Source organism: Mustela erminea, chromosome 3, assembly GCF_009829155.1.
Source record: "Mustela erminea isolate mMusErm1 chromosome 3, mMusErm1.Pri, whole genome shotgun sequence".
Classification (NCBI taxonomy): domain Eukaryota; kingdom Metazoa; phylum Chordata; class Mammalia; order Carnivora; family Mustelidae; genus Mustela; species Mustela erminea.
Window position 1 is genome coordinate 64,557,496 of NC_045616.1, and position 22,943 is coordinate 64,580,438.

General features: G+C 41.3%; 1 long non-coding RNA gene across 4 annotated transcripts in view; it reads right to left on the bottom strand.

Annotated features, from left to right (window-relative positions):
• Positions 1-22,943, bottom strand: part of LOC116586249 — a 365,761-nt gene that overhangs the window by 139,131 nt on the left and 203,687 nt on the right. The window lies entirely within an intron of this gene.

Sequence of the window (22,943 nt, forward strand, 5' to 3'; positions counted from 1 at the left end):
AAGGAGAAGAAGAAATATCCCTATAAAAGCATCTATCTTGGGGTGCCTGGGTGGCTCAGTGGGTTAAGCCGCTGCCTTCGGCTCAGGTCATGATCCCAGGGTCCTGGGATCGAGTCTCGCATCAGGCTCCCTGCTGAGCAGAGAGCCTGCTTCCTCCTCTCTCTCTCTCTGCCTGCCTCTCTGCCTACTTGTGATCTCTCTCTGTCAAATAAATAAATAAAATCTTAAAAAAAAAAACATCTATCTTTACAAAGAAGGAATCTGCTTTTACAAATAAAGCAACTAAATTTCAGAAAGAAAACTTGTCAATGATACCAAAATTTTAGATGGGCAAACCCAAGCCATTCGGATGAACAACTCCTATCTCATTGAAAACTAAGATGACATGTTCAGTAGCATTCAGTTCCAAAGATTCTAGTTAATGTCTCTTATTATCTCAAATGTCATTGATTATAGATTGATATGTGCTTGGTATAAGGTTACTATGATGATTTTCATTTGTCCTCATGGAAAAGGACAGAGCAGGCTTGATGTTTTCCACATTGCTTCTCTCTGTAGATACAAAATAAGCAATATATTGTATTCCTTCTGCCTAAGCATGTGGTTGGTATAATTTTTCCACAGACAGCTGAACTCAACAGCCTGTGCGTGGTGGTTCAACAGGAGTACAAAATGGTAGGTGATAAAAGTTGTTAGAAAAGATTCCTGGGACTTCACTAGGCACTGCTACCAGAGCCACCCAGTCAGATTACATGGCAAGCTCAAAGGTGCTGCCAACTCTTACAGACCAGATTCACCTAGAATTTAACCCACCAACCAGATCCCATATTGCTCCTGAATTTTAGAGACTTGGTGAGAATTTTATCAAGCCAACACTGCAGTTAGTAACCACCAAGAACATTATTTTAGCCAGCTAGCAATTTCTTTCAATCATGAGATATCTTTGAGTATTTCTTCAAATCATACTTCTGATTTCAAATAATAAGCTGAACACATTCTTCTCTCTTTTGAGCTATCAGTGCGCTCAGCAGAGGCACTGATGTTACCATGGTTTCCTTAGTGATGCAGGTGTTAGGAAGGGGAGAGAGAGTGTGGTTGGAGGAGGCAGAGAATGAGTAGAGAAAGGGACCTTGATATTCTTTGTCGGGGGTGCCAGCAAGATTGCACTCTGCATGTTGGGAATGAGGGTCCCACTGGTGAAAATCACCCTGGCAACGGAAGCTTTGTTCCCCTTACTTAAAAATTGTGAAGCATATTCTGTGAGGCAGGTACTTTTTTATTTTAACTCCTAGAATAGACAACTAATTTTTCCTGATACATCTGGGATGTTTCCTTAAGACCACAAAGAAGAGAAGGCAGTTTTGTGTTGCCACAGTTGTATATGGGTTTAATTTGAAACTATTAGTTTCATTAGTCTTTATATTCTAATTATATCTCTACATTTCACCCTGTAGCACTTTATTGCTCAAACAATTTGGCTCAGAAAGTAATTGCCATGCTCTTGCATAGAGAATATACAAAACAAAGGATTATTGTGCCAGGGCTGGAAGGAGTGTTTTTTGATTAATTGTCATCCCCTTTGGTGTTTTCAGTAGGAGCCAGCCCCGAATGTTCAGGAAGGCATCTGAGTGTTTGGGAGCCATCAAGCAAGCCCTGCTAGGGTATGGGCTTCCCTGGACAGGTTTCTGACTAATTACCCACTCCTATCAGGACTTAAGGACAACATTTATTAAGGTTGTCTTAGGATGCTAGGAAATCTGTTGTACCGACAGAATGAGAGAAGATATTTACAAATGACATATCAGATAAAGGGCTAGTATCCAAAATCTGTGAAGAACTTCTCAAACTCAATACCCAAAGAACAAATAATCCAATGACAAAATGGGCAGAAGATACGAACAGACGTTTCTGCAAAGAAGACATCCAAATGGCCAACAGACACATGAAAAAGTGCTTAACATCACCCGGCATCAGGGAAATACAAATCAAAACCACAATGAGATACCACCTTACACCAGTCAGAATGGCTAAAATTAACAAGTCGGGAAATGACAGTTGTTGGTGAGGATGCGGAGAAAGGGGAACTCTCCTATACTGTTGGTGGGAATGCAAGCTTGTGCAGCCACTCTGGAAAACAGTATGGAGGTTCCTCAAAAAGTTGGAAATAGAGCTACCTTACAACCTAGCAATTGCACTAATGGGTATTTACCCTAAATATACAAATGTTATGATCTGGAGGGGCATGTGCACCCCAATGTTTGCAACAGCAATGTCCAAAATAGCCAAACTATGGAAAGAGCTGAGATGTTCATTAACAGAAGAATGGATAAAGAAGATGTTATATATATATATATATATATACACACACACACACACACACACACACAAATCATATGGTAATTGTCTTTCTCTGATGGTAAGCAAACAAATCAGAGAAAAACAGTTATCATATGATCTCACTGATATGAGGGATTTGAGAAAAAAGACAGAGGATCATAGGGGAAGGGAGGGAAAAATGAAACAAGAGAAAACCAGAGAGGGAGACAAACCATAAGAGACTCTTAATCTCAGAAAACAAACTGAGGGTTGCTGCAATGGAGGAGGGTAGGAGGCATGGGGTTGCTGGGTGATGGACATTGGGGAGGGTATGTGCTATGGTGAGGACTGTGAATTGTGTAAGACTGATGAATCACAGACCTGTACCCCTTAAACAAGTAATATATTATGTGTTAATTTTTAAAAAATCTGTTGTCTATTTCTGAGATATTCTTCCCTTGGTTGAAGTACCTAGATGTTGCCACAAGGTCCATGGAGTGTGAAGACCACCCGGAGATTTGACTTTCCTAATAGTCCCCCTTCATCTTGTAAGTCAGAGTAACTCTGCAATAATGTAATAAAATAATATTAAAATTAAATAAAATAAAATACACATAAGATTCACCATCTAACCTGTCCTTGGGTACACAGTTCAGTAAAATTCATTCACACCATTGAATACTTGATTTCCAGAACTCTTTTAATCTTGCAAAATGGAAACTCCTGAGCCATTAAACAGCAACAACCCATTTTTCTCTCCCACCAGTCCCTGGACACCAGCTTTCTACCTTCTGTCTCTATGAATTTGACCATTTTCATACAGTATTTTTTTTTTCTTTTGTGACTGGTTTATTTCACTTAGCATAATGTCCTCAAGGTTCATCCATGTTGGAGCACGTCGGAGTATGTATCAGAATTCCTTCCCTTTTTAGGCTAGATACAATATTCTGTTGTATGTATATGGCATATTTTGTTTATTTTGTTTATCTATTCACCCACTGATGGGCACTTGGGTTGCTTCTACTTTTTGGCTCTTGTGAATAATGCTGCTAGGGACATGGTGTACAAATACCTCTTCAAGACCCTGCTTTCAATTCTTTTGGCTATATACCCAGAAGTAGAATTGCTCGATCATGTGTCAGTCTTATTGTCAATTTTTGATTGTCGATTTTTGAGGAACCTCCATACTGTTCTCTATGGCAGCTATATAAGTAATTCCCACCAACAGGGCACAAAGCTTCCAATTTCTGTTCCTCCTTGTCAACACTTCTCTTCTGTTGGTTTGTGCTAGCCATCCTACTGAGTATGAGTGACCCTGGGTTGTATACTGAGCATGTGCATTTTCTCTCACGAGCTATAATTGTCTTTCTTTGTCATTTACGAAGGCATAGTGGAATACAGGGGCTTTTGAGTGACTTTGAAAGGCTGAGAACTTGAGTCTGCTCTAATTTGTCTTTTGTAAAGAAACTCATTCCCACATTTTGGTATTCTAAGTAACAACTTATTTGTGATATTCCTCATGAGTTATTGAGATGGAGCAGTCAGTCATGGCATCACAATTGAGAATCACTCCTCACTGAATTGAGTTTTTAATTCACCATGGCTTCTTGTCATACACCCAAAGAAAACAGTACATTCTCCCTTAGATGGCTGCTACAAAAAGGGAGGGTGAAAGCAAAAGGACAAAAGGAAGCCCATCATGTAATGAGATTTTATTTCCCCCCAAGTGGTTTAATCAGGGACGCTTATTAGAAACAATGTCTCTCATCATCTACAGAAACTCTGAAGTCCAAGGTTTGGAACCCAAACCAGAACATCTATCACTTCTCTCATGTCAGTATTTAGTGATTATGTTTTTGAGAGTGAGTCCTACCTATCCAACTTGGTTATTCAGTAGCATCCAGAGAGAAAAAGTTATGATGATAAATTTTTTCCAAGGTTTGTTTTATTCAAACAGCCTTTGTTTAGTTGAGCAGAAATTTATGGGCTCCCCTCCACACCCCCCCAGCAAGGAATTTACATCTGAAGAGTGCTGCAGATCACTTAAATAGCATTCCAAATGCACAGTGGCTCTTCAGGCTCTGCAAAGACCACAAAAAGCCCAGGATGACAAATGTTAGAACGTAGCAAAAAGAAAAAAAAAAAAAAATGGAAGAGCAAAAAGACAGGCACTTGGCTGGGGCATCTGGTGTGAACTTGTTTCCCAGCAATTTGCCTTCAAGGCCAAGGGGAAGAAGACAAGGTATGTAGGTAGGATGATGCCAGAAATGCCAACAAGAATATTCCAGTGTGTTCTGTGACTGAATGATTTCCAGTATTGCTTTACCTAACTGCTTTAACTATAGTCAATGAGTCCTTAGGTAATTAAGGCAGAACACTTTTTTGTTTTGTTTTTTATTTTTGTCTTCAGCTGTAGTTTGCATTTTAAAGAAAGACTCAAGGATACTGGAAACTCAAGGCTGAGTGTTTTAAGGCAGGAGATAAGAATGCGAGACAATGACATCCCTGGGAAACCCTTCCTTTACTTATCCAGTACTCAGAACAAATTAAAGAACAGAGGGAAGTCCAGGATTCTGTGCTCGGCTTGTCCCATGATCCTGTGTGTGGAGCACAGCTAACCATCCAATCCTACAGACAGGCTTCCAAGTAGAGGCCATCTTACTGACCCTCCCACACTCACTTCTTTGTTCAGATTATTTCCCAAGACTGGCCTGACATCTCTCTCTCTACCTAGTTTTTTCTCTTTTTAAATGTGTAATTTTGCCTTTAGGAAACCTTCCAAGAGTAACAGTGAACACACACTCAAAACTCAAAAACTACTGTCCTGGAGAAGTGGTATAGGGTAGTGGTTACGTTGGGGGTTTCTGGGTCAGACCACATGTGCTCAAATCCTGGGTGTCCCATTTGCAAGCTATGTGAACTTGGGCAAGTCTTGTGAACCCTCTGGGCCATAAGTTTCACATCCATAAGAGAAGGATAGTGATACAGTCCTGTGCCCCTTTCCTCCCTACCCCCAGGGTTGCTGTGAGCACTGAATCATGAGAAACACTCACAAGAGCATCTGCATGTAGTATGTGTCATGCAAGTATCCGGTGTTATTGCCTCCTGGGCCCTCTGTTACATTTCTTCCTGCTCGGCTTGTGCAGGGGAAAGTACAAAATCCAGCTTTGTGATCTCTACATAATTCACACTTTTAATCTCTTCGTATTCCATTGAGGTGAAGTCTGGGAATTTATTCACTTTTCATGCTTTCAAAATATTAATGACCTGACTATGAAATGGCCTTTACTTACTCATGAGTTATTCTCCTCTTTCCTTTTTATTTTCCACTTTTTTCTTCTCCTTTTTTTTTTTTTTAAATTTATTTGACACAGAGAGATGACAAGCAGGCAGAGAGGCAGGCAGAGAGAGAGGAGGAAGCAGGCTCCCTGCTGAGCAAAGAGCCCGATGCGGGGCTCGATCCCAGGACCCTGAGATCATGACCTGAGCCGAAGGCAGCGGCCTAACCCACTGAGCCACCCAGGTGCCCCTCTTCTCCCTTTTTTGATTTATCCTCATACCAGAAGATATTACAACCTTCCCCACCCCTCTATGCTCCAGAGGTGTGGAGGAAATAGAAGTTTAACTCCAGTATGTATGCTTTGCTTTACTCGAAAACTGGAGAAATTAATTTAGCTTGATTTTTGTTAAATATGCTAGGTTAAAAAAAATTTTTTTGTGTTTCTGTTATTGTTGCTGTTGTGGTGTTTGTTTTTTTTTTTTGTCTCTAGGAAAGAAAAGGGAAGAGTGGCTGTTTTACAATGAGGGCACTACCCAGAGACACACACATCACACACATTCAAGTGTTTATTTTATCCTTATATAGAGTTAGCCCAACCTGAGAGCCAAAGGCAACCATGGTGGCCCAAGAAGATCCGGCAAGAGAAGAAGACTGATGATTCTTTCTGAGGAGGGCTTTAGGGAATGGCACTGCCTCTGGCATAACCTTCCAGAACCTCCAGAACATTCTCTGCTCCTCCTTGACCTACCTCTGGGGTCCTTCAGGCTCTGACGCCCTCTCAGCACCTCCCAGAATTTTCTAGAGATCCCACCACTCTACATGCCCACACGAGTATCAGTCCTGTGAGGATCCTATTTGTTGGCACTACCTCAATCACTGCCCACAGGCCTAGTGCCCAGTAACCATCCTCACAAATAGACCTGGATGGCCAGATAAGGCTGGTGACAACAGCCTGCAGGCCGTGACAGGACCTCACCAGATGGGAGGCCATCCTTGTACACCCTGGTGCCCGTTCCATATGGGAACCTGAATCCAGAAGAAGACCTGTTTGGTTGAGCTGGGGACAACGGAGACTCCGTCCCAGACAGCAACAGCAGGACACCCATCCCACCCCCACCCCAGGCTCCTGCTCCCTGCTAAGAAAGGAATGAGGGACTGGGGGGCTTCTCTGGGGATTCCCAGGCTGGGTAAGTGCAGAAGCATTCTGATGAGTCAGCTTTCTGGTTGTGGACTGGGAACCCTGCCTGGGAATTAAGCCCTTCGGTAATGATATGACAATTGTTCCCTTCTGTGACATGTTGGCTGTGTTGTCAGCACAACCGGGACACAAAGCTCTTGTACATATGTACTGTTTTGTTTAAAACAGGACACGCTGGGGATTGTTCTTATTATCACTCTACAATAAATTTAATTCTGCCCTGATTTTTAAGAGCCAAGGACATTAGATTCTGTATTCGTACCCTCAGAATGCAAGTTGGCCCTTGAAATACTGGACACATAGGATGCATCTTTTTGAAGCTTTAGTTCTTAATATGTAAGTAATATAAGATACTAGCCTTGGACTAACTGTCCAGGTGATGGGTTGACTCTGTCTTTGGGAGAACTTGGTAGAAAAACATGAGAAGTGTTTTTGTGATTTGGTGACTACTGACCTTGACTGTCTCTCTGGTTATTCTTGGAAGAGCAGTGATTTCTTGCGCACCCCATGCCCAGCAAAACTGGGAGTTAGGGTTTTGGAGAAAATGCCAATGAGATTCTAATCTGATAAAATTTCTGATACATGGTTATGTTATCATAGCTATTCCCACTATGGTAGTCATTATTGCTCTGATGTAATAAAGGACAGATGGCCCAGAAATGGTGATGAGATCACCTTGCCTATGCACTGAGAACCAGTGTTCTTCAACGTGGTTCTCTCCAGATTTTAATTTTTTCCAGTCAGCAGAGCATGTAAATTCACAAATATGAAAAAAAATTTGTTCCAAAAATGTGTCTCAATTTATAATTATTTTGTGCCTGCATGCAACCATACTACACTCAGACTGTCTAATGAATGGTAACATTGATTACTTTGATCTTTATGTTTTTCTCAAGAGTCCAGGCAGGAAGGTTTGCACTGGGTACTAAGGAGCTGGTAACACACAGGGTGGTTCACATACCACATTAATAAGTTCTAGATACTTCTTCTGGACAGAAATATCAGCCAGTTATACATCGAGGTTCAGTTGAAGATTTTCACCTGCAGAGGAAAAGAATGCCACTGCTGTCCTTCAGTTGTCAGCAACTGGGAGGAGTGACAGGCATTTAAGTGAGGACACAGCCTTATTTTTCACACCGGTGGACATTGTGGTCAGTTTCTGCTGTTACACACCAAATACATAGTGGCAGCCTCTTCCCAGTCCTTATGCACCTAGCCAAGCTACAGCCCTGGGCAAGTAGCTCTCAGATAGAGAGAGGACACACATCGAGCTTCCAATTTTTCTATCATTTACTACTGCATTTGACTTTGAGCAAGAAACTTTATTTCTTGGAGTATCAGTTTGTATAATGGTAAGATATGATATCAACTTTAAGAGATGATGATTATCTTTAAATGAGATCACATGTGTGTTATGGACTGAGCACAGAGCCTGGCATGTAGTAGGTGAACGAGAAACTCTAAGACCTCCATAGTGGGTAGCAGCAAAGAGGTTAACATTATTTTCTCGTTCTCCAAACAAGCATATAACCTCCCCTCTCCCACAACTCAGAAATGCAGCCACGCAGAAGGCTGGATTCCAGCATATTCTGAAGACAGGAGAGAGTATCCTCTACAGAGACACCCTGTGACTGGTCATCCCTCTTGTGCTGTCCCAGTGAGACACAAGGATCAGGCATTAGCATTCTGCTCATAGAGAATATGTCCATCTTTAAGCTGGTTAATAAGCCACAAGGAATTTAACTTACCCTGTGACATTAGCTAATACCAGTTTCTCTTTTAGACAAGACAGGCTGTTGCCTCTGTATCATCACTAATGAGGCCATTACCATCTGCATCTGAGAGGGACTGTGACTCTCTTCCGAAGCTCAGGCAGAGCTATAGGCCACACAGCCACGATTCATCTCCTGTTTAGTAATCTTGGCAACTCTCTTGGTTGGGCACTGCTGCCTCAGTGAAGGGAAGAGGCAGAGAAGAAGGGGGCGGAGGGGAGGGTGATGGGACACTGGGATCCCTGCTATATTCTGTAAAATTGTTAGTCTTCATTACCATGAGAGCACCTCCATTTCTGCACAATATTTTATACTCAATTAATTCCTGGCGACATCACCAGAGATTGATGTGTGCCTACCAAATAAGCTTGGGAATTTTTAATGTTGTTATTTGTTTAGATCATATTTTTGCCGACAACACTACTATTTTAATTGTTGTCAGGCGCACAGAATAGCTGTGCTGAATAGCTATCCTGAAACTATAACTTTTTTTTTTTTTTAATGAAGCCATTATTCTTTATTTGATTTGGTTCATTGCCACTGGCAATGGGGACCAAGAGCTGAGAATCCTACCTGAACAGATTTTTGTGGTTGAGACTTGGGAATGTTTACTCATTTTTAAGTTTCAACTTTTTTAGATCAAAAACTGGGATGAGAAATGACCACTGGAGAGCCTGAAACCTTTGAGATTGCCTGACGTGAAGACACCGTGGCCACATAAAACATGGCAGTGGGCACCCAAGTCCCCAGGCCCTTACTGATCCAGATGGCATCTGACCATTTAAATCCTTACTTGGTTTCAGTGCCCAGTTAATGTAGGAGTTTATATGTTTCATAAATTTGCATCAGACAGCTGTTGATTGCTGATATGGAATTCAAAGTGCCTGTGCCAAAGGGGCAGCCCAGGCCTCAGTTGCGGGATTCGTGTTCTCCCTGGAGGGTTAGAAGTACTTTCTATGTAGATGGGCCCACTATTCCTGCTGGGTGGGCACAAGTCCCTTCCTTCTGCATTAGCTGTTGGAATGACTGAACAGACAGATCTCGAGGTCTGCACAGAAACCAGTAACCTCCTCTCCAGCCAGTCTTTGGTAATGGGTTTTCGCTCCTTCGTCTCTTGCTCAGTTGCTAACATCAACTGTGCTCAGTGATGTGGAAGAAGGCACTGACTGGAGCACCACTGTGCTTAGTGGGGACCCTTTTCTTCCTCATCTGAAGGAGTCAGAAAACAAGCAGGTTTTCTCTCTGAGACTCTCTCAGTGTCATTCTGGGTCCTAATAAGGTATTGGGTTAGATTTCAGAAGAATTGTTTCATCCTTTGAGCAATTAGTACCTTTTAAAAATGCAGACATCTTCCAGACCCTGTCCCACATGTCCCCCTGAAATGCTTTGGTCAGGATGGCTCACCCGTCCTGGGTCATGTTCAGCTGCTCAGGCTGGCAGCAGAGAGAAAACACTTAGGTGTATGGTTCAGACACTACCTTTTTATCAGAGCAAAATCTATGTGAAAATACCTCAGTTTTTAAAAGTCAATCAGTGCATATGATGTCAGAATGTTTACTGTTTCTCTCCTGGGGACATTTTCTTGGCATCTCAGTCTGATCTAGGTGTGCCTTATTGTTCCAAAGGCACAGCTGTGTGAGTTTGATTTTGCCTGCAGAAAAAAAAGAAAAAAGCCCTATCTTCCAACGTCAGGGAACAATCTTCAACTTCCCTCTCAGTTCTCACCTTTGAATTTCTATGAAGCCTCAGACTTTAAAGTCTTTTGGCGGCTAAGTATAAAAGCATCATTTCCCAGTCAGCCCCAGAGACTGACTTTCAATATCTTTGAACTTGCCCTGAAGAACAAGGACCATTCAGAATTGGCCTCACCACTTGGACTTTTAAGCACGTTCATAACCCAGAGCTAAAAGGGAGAAAAAAAGAGAGGGAAGAAAGGAAATTTTCGCTGATTTTTCTCTTTGTGGATGCTTACGTGACCCTTTCCTGAAGGCTTTTGTGGGGGCGTTGCAGCAAAAGATAGTTTTGCCTTAGACAGCAATTCTGTTGAAATACAACAGGCTCATTTTCCTGAAGCTGAAATAAGCATTTCAACATTGATGTTTAAGGCTCCCTCAGAGCCTGATCTCAGGGAAGCAGGAAGCTACTATTTTTAGCTGGGAAAAATATCAACATAAGATGAAGAGAATCGGGTCATGGCCAAGATTCTACTGTTTCTTCAGATTACTCAAGGTTAAAAGATACTTGCTGGGGCGCCTGGTGGCTCAGTGGGTTAAAGCCTCTGCCTTCGGCTTGGGTCATGATCTCAGACGGATGGACCCCCACATCGGGCTTTCTGCTTAGCGGGGAGCCTGCTTCCCCCACTCTCTCTGCCTGCTTCTCTGCCTGTGATCCCTCTTAAAAAAAAAAAAAAAAAGATACTTGCTAAGCAATAGGCTGTAACCCTCTGGTCAGTTTTTGGGACATGATTAGGTACTCAAGTAATTTAACAAAGCCAGCAAATTCCAGCCAGGGTAGACATATCTATGAAGAAATTTCCTCTTGAGAACTACCTTCTTAATGTAGGAGGCTACAGCCCCTCCCTGCTACCTCCCCATCCCCCGTGAAGAGTGTTCAAGGTGTGTGAGCCTGGGAGGCTCTGCTCTAAGCCTTGGGGTTTCTATGGCTATCAATTCTTCCCACAGTGGCCTGGCCCAGTCTTCCTGCTTATAGAGAAGGCCTCGCTTCTTGCTTTGGAGAGTGCCCCCCAACATGGCTCTGACAGTCATTCAGCCACCAATCTTCCCTTACCAGCCCATTTGAATTGCTGTTAAAGCACTTATAAATAGTCCATTGTCAATGATCAACACTCACAGAAGAAAGCAGAGCAGTAAAACAGAAGACATGCTCAAACCTTCAAATTCCAAAACTTTTGCTTTTGAATAGCTATGCTTTCTACTGGCAGGGTATAATCTTTCTTACCATCAGCATAAATCCTGACCAAGCAGCCTTTTCTCATAATATCTAGTTTTTGCTAGATATTATTACCATTTTTGCAGATGTCAAAGCCAAAGAAGACCCTTAAAAAGGTTTACAGGGGTGCTGTGTCAGTTACAAGTAACAAAAAACTCAAAAAAGCTTAAGTGGGAAAGGGAATTTATGGATGAGAGGCAGTCAGGGTTCAGGAATGACAGACTTTGGGACTTAGTTGGGGTAATCAGGACTGCTATTGTCATCATCATGTTTTGGCTTATCTTTTTGTTAGCTTAAAACTCTCAATTCCGTGTGATCACATGCAACTAGGTTCAAATGCAGTAAGCAAGAAGAATGACAATCCCTCTGACAAACACCTCAGCAAAAATATCAAGATATTTCATAGACCCTTAGGATCATGTGCCCTTCCTAAGCCAATTATTGAGAAATGCAATGGTCCATTTGGATAGCCTTCATCACACGTCACAATGAGCTTGGGGTAGAATCATCTTCCCCAGAACCCTATGGACTGAAAAAGAGATGAGCAGGTTTCTAAATGGAAATGTGGCTGTTTACACAAGAAGCAGAGCGGAAACCCAGTGTTTTGAAGAACACACAGGTCCACTATATGGACAGATACATCTAAGGAGCTATGCTCAGAAATGGTGCCAACTTCATGGCAGACACTGGACTAAGTCCGGGTGAAACGGAAAGAAGAGGCAGATAGGTGCCAAGATAAAGAAAGCAAAATCTTTGCCACTGAGGAACGCAGCATCTTAAATTTTGTTTAGGCCAGAAATAGCAAATTCATGGTTCAGGTGCCAACACTTCTGCCTCTTGTGCCCGTGGCAGACATCACTGGTGAGCCCTTCTTGTTGAGCCTGGGTACGGTTTTAGAATTCTTCACTCACTTCACTCCAGGCAGCCATTACAAATCAACAGACACTGGCACCTGAGAAAATACTTTTTTGCAACCTTAGATTGATATTGAGTGACTTGGACCAAACGAACATTCACTATGGTTAGGTGAAGCGGGTTTGGTGGGAGCTAGAGTAGAATATAGCTGGTCAACAGTTGATCACCAGTTACCAGTTGTCTGGAAAACCCTAAAGCTGTGTGAGGATAATAGTAACTTGACTGTATTTCAAGGTTAGCAGATATCTAGCTTCCTTCAAATAGGTCAATGCATATCATGCTCATTCCTTTTCAAAGCATTTTAAATAATACTACATGAAAATAATGTGGATAACTAAGCTATTTTTTAATACACTTTTGTTGAGTGACATCTGTGTGGGATGTGCAGGGAGTTCTCATTTCGCCTAACTATAGCAGAATTAATCTAGCTCTCTACTCTCAATATTTAGAAATCACATTCAGTTAGTCTGATTGGTGAGTCAAAGGCTAAATCTGTAATAGAGTGATACATAAAGCCAGGAAGAATATACTAGGTACACTGTAGGAACTCATGGTTGGAGGTATAAACACATTGGAGGGGCAGACGTTTTCAGAGCTCTGAGGACAACCATGAAACCATGTTAACTGGAAGAATATGAAATGGTATCCTTAAATATGTCTTAAATGTTAGAGGTAAGCACTTTTCAACTCATCTAGACAAAAAAGCAAATTGACAAGCATTCATTGAGGTGTTACCATGTGCAAGTTATTCTTAAAGGCTTTGGGAGTTACAAAGAGGATAAATTTGTCTTTTTCCAAAGAAGAGGCAAGAAAAAAATTGAAGACATAAGATTTACAAATATGAACTTAAAACATTTAAAAATAAATAGTAATTGAAGAGATGTCAGTAGACAGTGAGTGGTAAATTAGCAAAGGAATTAGATTAATAATTATGGGAAATTTTTAGGATGGAGTGACTAGTTCAAACTAGAGAACGAGGAAACTCATTAAGTAAGGGGGAAATTACCTTAGTCCTAGGAGTCAGATTCGGGTTAGGAAAACAGTACTGGTGGGAAAAGCAACCTATGAAAAAGCAAGATGAATGAAAGGAGCAGACTGTATTTGGAAGAGAATGAGCAAATAGACGTGTCTATAGTTGATGTTTTGTGTAGAGGACTAGAATGGAGAGGAGGTTGTAAAAATATATTGGGACCAATTGTGAAGGCCTGACTGTAGGTTTTAGGGGGTAATCCAGTAAGCAATGAGGAGTCATGGAAGGTCTCTGAGAGACAGAGTGGCACTGGTCCAATCAAACTGTCTTGGGGATGAATAATTTGACATAGAAGTGGGGAATAAAAATGGAAGTTAACAGAAACCAGAGCTAAGAAGACTGGAAGGGAGGTTGTTCAATAGTATTAGGAAAGGTAAAAGGGTCCATTTTGGGTGTGTTGGTGGTAGAACTGTAATCAGTATTGTGAAATAAAAGCAAGGTGTGGTCACTAACTAGATACTCTTTGTAGAGGAGGGAGGAAACATACAATTGAGATTTCAGTCTCAAGAGACTGGAATAATGGAGAAATCTGAAGAGAAGACCATTCTGGGGTCAGATGGTAAACTTAGGCCTAGATGTGGAGGCTTAAGTGAAGGCCCCAGTGACCAAGTACAGTGTCCAACACCTCACTGTGTTGATGGTCAGTCAAGTTTTGGCTGGAGCTTCAGGAGTCATCTGCACAGAGGAGATGCTTGAAATAATACTTCCCATCCAGTCTCAATAATTACTGTATCTGGTCAGTCTTGTTTCACCCACTCTGTCACTTATCCCCCCCACCCCACCATTTATTGTCTTGGATGAGGGAATATGCTGGCTGCCTTTTCTTATGACTCACTGAGGGTCAACCCTTTTCTTTCTAGCATAGAGCATATTGTTTAACATAAATTTGGGGTAAAAATGATGAAGGTGAGATTTAAGGAAGAAAAAACCATTATCTCCCTTTGGAATTTTTTGACTGTTTATAACTATCGCAAAATAAAGAGTTGACATATCCTATTCTGGGGCCTTCCCCAGCTTCAGATCATGATGTCCCTAAGCTTAAGATGGTGTATGCATGTGGTATGAACTGCCACTTGGGAAACCCTCTGCTGAGGGCAGATAAGCATCCAGCCTTCTCCATTAACTCTGGCAGGATTGTGTGACAGGCATCTTCTTGCTGACAGTCACTAAATCAGAATCGAAGTGTGGAAAATGGGCAGAACGAATAGTTCTGGTCTCTGTGGAAAGCAGGAGTCAGAGTTAATTGACCTCTGCTCATCCTCCTTTTCTCTTTTACCATCAGAAGTATCCAAAGCCATAAAGAGAGTGAGATCTGCTCACAGGAGGTCACCATCAGTACAGTGACAGTGGTTACTGTGAGGTTTTCAGCAAGGCAGCAGAAACCTGGGTCTGCATCACAAGTCAGTTTTAATTTGTGCTTCTTGCCAGGGTTTGTGCTCCAGGAAGATTAAAAGAGGATAAATTTATTAATTGGTAATCTTCATTTTCAATGTCTCTTTTACCTTTCATAGAAGCATAACAAACACGAAGAAAAATGTGGATGAATTTCCAAACTGAACACACCTGTGTCACCAGCACACAGGTCAGGAGGGAGCACGTCACCTGCCCCCAGGAGTGTCCCTGAGTCACTGCCCAGTCACCACTCAGGGGCAACTGTTCTCCTCACTCTTGGCAGCGTGCATCACCAGCAATGCTTTTTACAATAAAATGGTGGTGAAAAGGACTTTTTTTTTTTAGGTCCCTTCCCCTCCCCACCTCTAAAAAGTAAGCCAACAATCCCAGCAGTGTGGGAAGTGATCAGGTAGCAAGCAACAGACATTGGTTAAGAGCATTGCTATGATCTCTTCCTGAATCCATGGTGGAGTTTGACCTTAGTGGCTGCCTTTCTATTCGTGACTACCCCCCAGGCAACTCTCTGTAGAAGACTGCCGTCCCTGACTATAAAGAATGTATTCCTGATGCTTTGCAGCACTCCATAGAATATGCTGGAGTTATTCAATCTTCCATGCTTGATGGCAGAGGAGGAGACTTGGTGGGCTGAGTTGATTGTATGACAGTCACCCAACCTGAGGACATTTGCTTCTGAGTTTCCCTAAGTCCCCCATCAGCAGATGCACAGCCAGCTTCTGTGTGGTCCAAGTTTCTACCCACAAGGAAACAAACACAGGTAGGGTAGACACATGGGCAAACAGTTCTTGGTCTCTCTCCAGTCTAGGGTCCAAGAAGAACGGCAAAAAGGAGTAGAGGTGATGAGTGAGGGTGTTGGGCAGTCACTGGCTTCTGTCTTCTCTTACCTTGTGTATAATACAGGAACTTAATAGTATCCACCTCAGAGGGTTGGGATGAGACTCAAACATGACCATGCATGTGAAGTGCTGGGCAGAGTACATGGCGTATGGTGAATGTCCCATGAACATGGGACTGAGTTACTGAGCATTCACTGAGTTACAAGAATCATTCTTCCTATAAAGAATAAGGCATTTTAGGTAGTCAGGATGCAACACTTCACAGGCTTTGGAATACCTCAAACAACTAATCAGAATTTAATTAGAGTGTTTCTATCCATACAAGCCTCTGGGTCATGTTTCCAAAATTCAATTGTCATTTTACGGCACTAGTGTCTCAGAGGTACCACTCCCTGCACAAAGCTCTGAGACAATGGAGGCCTCCACGTGGGCACAGATCTGCATTTTTAGGAATGGAAGACCCCCAAGGATGAGAAGAGGTTTTGGCCAAAATTATCAAGAAGAAAACCATGCTTTCCAAGTTTAGTAAGAAGGGGAGACTGGATTTATTTTCCCTTTAGACCAGTTGTAAGTTAAAATGCAGCCTCTTGACCACAGAATAGTCAAAGTTGCATTGTCTTTTGGGCATGGATCTGGAATTCCTTTGGTTCTCTAACAGCACCGGGGGTACAGGTCTGTGAATCGCCATGTTTACACACCTCATAGCACATACTTTCCCCAATGTCCATAACCCTACCACCATCTCCCTACCCGCCTCCTCCTGGCAACCCTGTTTGTTTTGTAATATTAAGAGTCTGTTATGGTTTGTCTCCGCCCCCCCATCCCTTGTTTCATTTATTCTTATCCTACCCCTCAAACCCCCCATGTTGCCTCTCAACTTCTTGATATCAGGGAGATCATATCATAATTGTCTTTCTCTGATTGACTTATTTTGCTAAGCATAATACCCTCTAGTTCCATCCACGTTGTCACAAATGGCAAGATTTCATTTCTTTTGATGGCTGCATAGTATTCCATTATAGATATACCCCATCTTCTTTATCCATTCATCTAGGTTCTTTCTATAGTTTGGCTATTGTGGACATTGCTGCGATAAACATTTGGGTGCATGTGCCCCTTCGGTTCACTACATTTGTATCTTTAGGGTAAATACCTAGTAGTGCAATTGCTGGGTTGTAAGGTAGCTCTATTTTCAACTTTTTGAGGAACATCCATAGCATATTTCTTTAGCTATTGAGTCATGTGGTTGCATGTATCAGTAGTTCATTCCTTTTTGTCATTGAGTGGTATATTGCACTATAGCCCAGTCTGTTTTTCCATTTACCAGTTGGTGGACATTTAGGTGGTTTCTACTCTTTGGCTATTATGAACAATGCCATTAAGAGCATTCATATATGAGTTTTTGCCCAGACATATGTTTTTATTTCACATGAGTAAGTATCTAGGAGGGAGGATGCTAGTTTGTAGAGTAAGTATGTTTAACTTTGGATGAAACCGTCAGTCTGTTTTGTAAAGTGGCTGAACCATTTTATATTCTCACCAGCAGAGTTTGAGAGCTCCAGCTCTCCATTCTCAACCATATGGTTAATCTTCCTGATTTTAGCCATCCTGGTGGGTATATAGCTGTCTTGAGCTTTCAATTTTCATTTCCCAAGTGACTTTGGTGTTAAATACCTTTTCACATGCTTAGAGGCCACTTCTACATCTTCTTTGGGGAAGGATCTCTTAAATATTTTTCCCATTTACTTTTATCAGCATGTTTGTCTTATTATTGTATAATAAGAGTTATTCACGTATTATAAATGTTCTTTAGTAGACATATGTCCTGCAACTACTTTTTCCTGGTCTATTCCTTGCCTTTTCATTTTCTTAACAATATCTTTTGAAGAGCAGAAGTTTTTAATTTTGATGAAGTTCAATTTATCACTTTATTTATTTTTATTTATTTGACAGACAGAGATTACAAGTAGGCAGAGGAGCAGGCAGAGAAAGAGAGAGAGGAGGAAGCAGGCTCCCCGCTGAGCAGAGAGCCCGATGCGGGGCTCGATCCCAGGACCCTGAGATCATTACCTAAGAGGAAGGCAGTGGCTTTAACCCACTGAGCCACCCAGGCGCCCCCAATTTATCACTTAAAAAATAGACTGTATTTTTTGTATTCCTCCTAAGAATCTGGTCCAACTAAGAATCTGTATTCCACCTAAGAATCAAGATCATATTTTCTCTCATGTTTTCTTGTAGAATTTTATGCTGTTTTTAACTTTTAGGCCTAAGATTACTTTGAGTGAATTATTTCCTAAGGTATGGCCAATAATGAGATTCATTTATTTGTACTTGTTTTTTTTAGCCAGCACCATTTGCTAAAGGCTACCTCTAAAGTACCTTGATATACCTGATAATTTTAAGAGCTGAAGCTTTCTTTTTTTCAGTTATGTCAGAATATCTTCTTCTAAAGGATGTGACAAATTTTTGTGTACCATTCTTAAAAATTAGAAAAGCATTGAAAATGTACCCAAAGTACAATGAATAATTGTACAATACTGTTTATAATAGCAAAAACTGAAAACTAAATATCTACCAGTAGAAAGTAAGTTAAATAAACTATGGCACATTCATAAAGTATAATATTGCAGCCCCTAAGAACCCTAATGTTGATCTATATATATAAACAGGGAAAGATATTCACAATATGTTTTAAAGGAACACACATGGATCACAAATAGAATGTCTTATATTCTAATTTGCAAAAATGGAAGCAATAAAAATAATCATTTAATGTAGGTAGAGAAATGAAGAATATAGAATATCCTTTAATAATATTGTGTGTTCACACTTAGTATATATACTGATTTTAGCAACTTTTCTGGAGGAAGGAAGAGTCAGGGGGAGAGGAAGAGAGAGAATCATAAGCAGGCTCAACACCCAGCACAGAGTCTGATGCAGGGCTCAATCCCATGACCCATAAGATCATGACTTGAGCTGAAACCAAGAGCTGGACAATTAACCAACTGAGTCACCCAGGCACCCCTTTATGTTTCTCTTTCCAATAATATAGATGACCTTTAAAATCAGGGAAAAACACTTCTTTACAAAAAAGAATCATGCACTTGTTGTGCCAAATTTTAAGAATTCCTCATACATGTGGCTTCACATATCAATGTATGATAGTCTCACCTGGAATGCATTTAGGTAGAAACCTAGACACCAGCTGAAATCTGGCTTGCTCAAGCTAGAGAGACCCACAAAAGGCTTACTGAAGAAAAGGAGGCATTTGAAGCTTCATTTCCATTAAAATGCAAATTGGAATTAAGGTTACCCATCTGGTGATGCATCTCATTTTCCCCCAATGCTCTTTCTAACCAAATAAGAGCTAATTTCTATTTTTGAATTCTTTAATGATGTAACTGCTCACAGTTATAAGAATATGTAATACGCTCTATTTTTCTATCAATAGCCCAGATAGATGCATCTGATCACTCACATGGCCATATGGTGTGATGAGACACGAATCTACTTTTAAAAGTTTTATTTTCCCAGAATATATTCTGCCTTCAGCTGCATGTACATCATCACTCAGCTTTTTGGAGGTGTCTCTCAGAACTTTGGCTAAAGCCAGAACAAAGCTAGACCGGAATATTCCATGAAGATAAGGTTCTGTATCACCTAGCACTATGCCAGAGGTCCAGCAGCCACAATAAAATGTCTATTGAGAATATGAACTGGAGAAGAACAGAGTTCTTGATTTAAGAACCAGGGTCATGTGTATACTGATGATCAAAGAAAAAAATGTCTTAACTTTGGGGGTCCTTTTATGATGTGAAAATTAGAATCCTTAGCATTATCTTATTTACCACATGACAGACCTTATGCCTCCTGTTTTTCCCCCCCAGAACATCTATCTATCTATCTATCTATCTATCTATCTATCTATCTATCTATCATCTGTCTATCTAACATTGAGGTTAGTATTTCCTCCTGGTTTTCTGAATGTGAGGAAACTGACACCTGGATAGAAAGTATCCGAATGTAGACTCTTCCCAGGTTTTCCGGGTTTAAAGTCCTGTGCATTCACTTACCTCCTCCTTCCTGTAGGTCCTCAGCCCCAGGAGCTCGCCATCTCCCACTCCAACCTTATTCCAAGAAAATAGCCAAGAAATGGCTTAATATGAAACTGTATAGTATATACATACAGTGCAATGGCCCAAAATGTTTTAATCACATTTTATAAAAAATAATGTGTAGAAAAATGTGTAGAAAGACCACAGAACTAAGGAGAGTGAATCTGGTCACTGCCTAATTGTAGGCAACTCAGAAAGAGCTTATACTACGAAGCAATTAGCTGATTCAATGAGTACTGATTGCATACTTACCATGTATCAGGCACATGGTAAATATATCACATTCGCACTTATACTCAGTGCAAGAAATTTGTTGGTGATGGGAGACTAAATGGCTTAAACACATATTGAGTTATTTGATGTCAAGAAACTTATGGGTAGATAAGAAGGCTCAGTTATTGCATATGAAAATACATGTAAAATAAGTAATATATTTATATTTTTCAAATGATGTATTCATCTGACTGGATTCACACAATATCTAGGATGAGAGAAACAGGTGTTGGCCTCTTTTCCCAACAAAGAAACCGAGGCTCAGAAGGTCAAGGACTGTTTCTAACTAATAAATATGTGGTCTTAATTTTCTGAATCTTAGGTGTTCCTGCAACTTATTTTAAGGCTTTGTTTGGACAAGTTCATATTCTTGTTTTAAGAGAGGTCGAATTATGTATGCCAAAACAGACAAGCAAATGAATAATGAGCTTGGCAGAATCTCCCTTTCTTAGAATGGGTGTAGCAAGCTATAACATACAATGCTTGAGGGCCATGGCAAAGCAGCCACGTTGTGATTACCCCTGCTCAGAACTGTTGGGGGAAAGGCAGACAGACACCGGCCTGGCACATGGGAGGCCCTCTTTCTTAATTTGAAAACCTTATAAAAAACCCAAAGAGCTATGTCCAGTCTGATCCTTGCAAATGCATGCTCTGTTTATGAGTAGAAAGAGAACCCAGATGCTACAGCCCTGTTTGAGAATGGTTTTGGGGAAGTATCAGAGTGCTGTCATGCTTTGAGCCCAAGCAGTGGCTGGAATGACCAGTCAAAATGGATCCCATGGTGGACACTGTTGACCTAAGTTCCAAGAAGTTCATGGAGCTTCTGTTGTCTCATGGATGTCACGATTCAGGGGAAAAAGCAGGTGTAGGGGAATATATGGGAACTAGAAAGGTCAGGTAAGGTGGCACCAGGTGGACATCCTGCTAACAGAGTTGAACAGTTTGGGGAAGGGGTGAGAAGAGCTCTCCAGGAGTCATTAATAAAGATAAAAATTGTTTCTAGAGAAATGTTAATGTCAAGATATGATGACTAAGTATTAATAACATCATAACTCGATCCTGTGCCTCTTACCACCATTTTCTCTTTTTAACTTTTTGGTTATTTGCTTTCTCTCCAATGCTTAAATTCCAGAATACAGATTCATTTTGGCCAGTTGAACCAACAACCCAATTTACTGGTGTGAAATCAGAAACAGAAGATCTTTTTTGAGAACAGTTTATTCAGGGTAGCAATGTCTGCTCGTCTTTATGACCTTGCTTCCAATATTCTCCATTTGTTCATCAGTCACGAAGACATAAGCACCAGGTGATGTGTTGAGCACCATGGGGGGATCCAAAGTGAATGAGAGCCAGCCGTCTGGCCCTCCCTAGGTTTGCAAATGAGCAGAACACACACATGACACAGGCTCTCATGATGAGTCAGGGACTGAGCCCAGTGCTAAGACTCTCCCTGTTAAGAATAAGGGAAGAAAGGTACAGTGGTGTGGAATTTGAGCTGAAACCTAAAGAATGGGAAAAATATGATAGTCTAAGGAATGGAGAAGGATTTTAGTTCAGGAAGTGGTCAAAAAGGATGGAGTTCTTCTCCCGAAGCAGTGAGTTTTCTGGTTTGGGTAAAGGTCTAGGAAAGGAAATGGCAAGACATAAGAGTAATGGGTAAGCTGCAGCCAAATTATGGATGGCTTCAGGTGTCAGGCTGAGGAATTTTACCAAGCAGTGGGGAATTAACAAAGGACTTTTGCTGAAGGCAGATGCAAACAAGACTGGGTTTGTAACGATTAACTAGTATATTGGATGAATTGAAATGGAGGAATATTGCAAGGAGAGGGACCAGTGAGGTGGGAGTATATTGCAATAGATCAGAGGAAAGATCACATGAGCCTGAGCTAAGAAAGGTGAGCTCATTAGCTATTGGAGAATTAAAATCAGTGGGCCTTGGGGGCTGATAACATGCAGAGAAGGAAGAGTCACTGATCAGCCAAGAGGGAATAAGCCAGAAAAGGAGCATGTCTGGGAAACAACACACAGTGGTTTCAGCTTGGAACATGTGTTAATTTACCAGGGCTGCCATAACAAAATATCACCCAGGACATGGCTTTAACAACAATTTTTTTTCCTGACAATTCTTCAAGCCATAAGTCCAAGATCACAGAGTTGGGCAGGTTTGGTTTCTCCCGAGGCCTCTCTGCTTGGCTTGTAGATGGCTGCCTTCCATCTGTGTCCTCACCTGGTCTCTCCTCTGTGAGTGTGCCCCTGGTATCTCTGTGTGTGTCCCAGTTTTCTCATCTTCTAAGGACACCAGAGTTAGATTGGATTAGGGCTCATCCTAATGGCCTCATTTTAAGTCAATCACTTCTTTAAAGCCTATGTCCCAATGCATTTTGAGGTTGGGCTCCTACCTAAGAAATTTGGGAGGAGAACTCAGTCCATAACAGGACATGAAGTTTGAAGTGCCTGTGGATATTCCAGAGAAACTGTCTAGTAGACGGTTTGTAGTATCAACTGGAGCTCAAGGTAGAGGTCAAGGCTGGGGCCATAGAGGTGAGCAACATGAACCAAGATAGGAGCTGAGTTCAGGGGAGAAGATGAGAAGAGCTTGTTCTGGCGGTGATGGTAACAGAGATAATCATTAAGTAGCAATAGCTGCCGACATTTTCCATATATTAGCACTGGGCTAGTTCTTCTGCATGCCTGGAACAACAATTCTGTAGGAGAGTGATTATTGTTGTTATCACTTCCCCTCATTTTACAGAAGACAAAGCTGAATCCTGGAAAGGTGAAGTGCTTTTCTAAGGTTTGCGAGCTATAAGTAGTAAAACCAGAATAGAAACTTCAAGCAGGTCTGAATC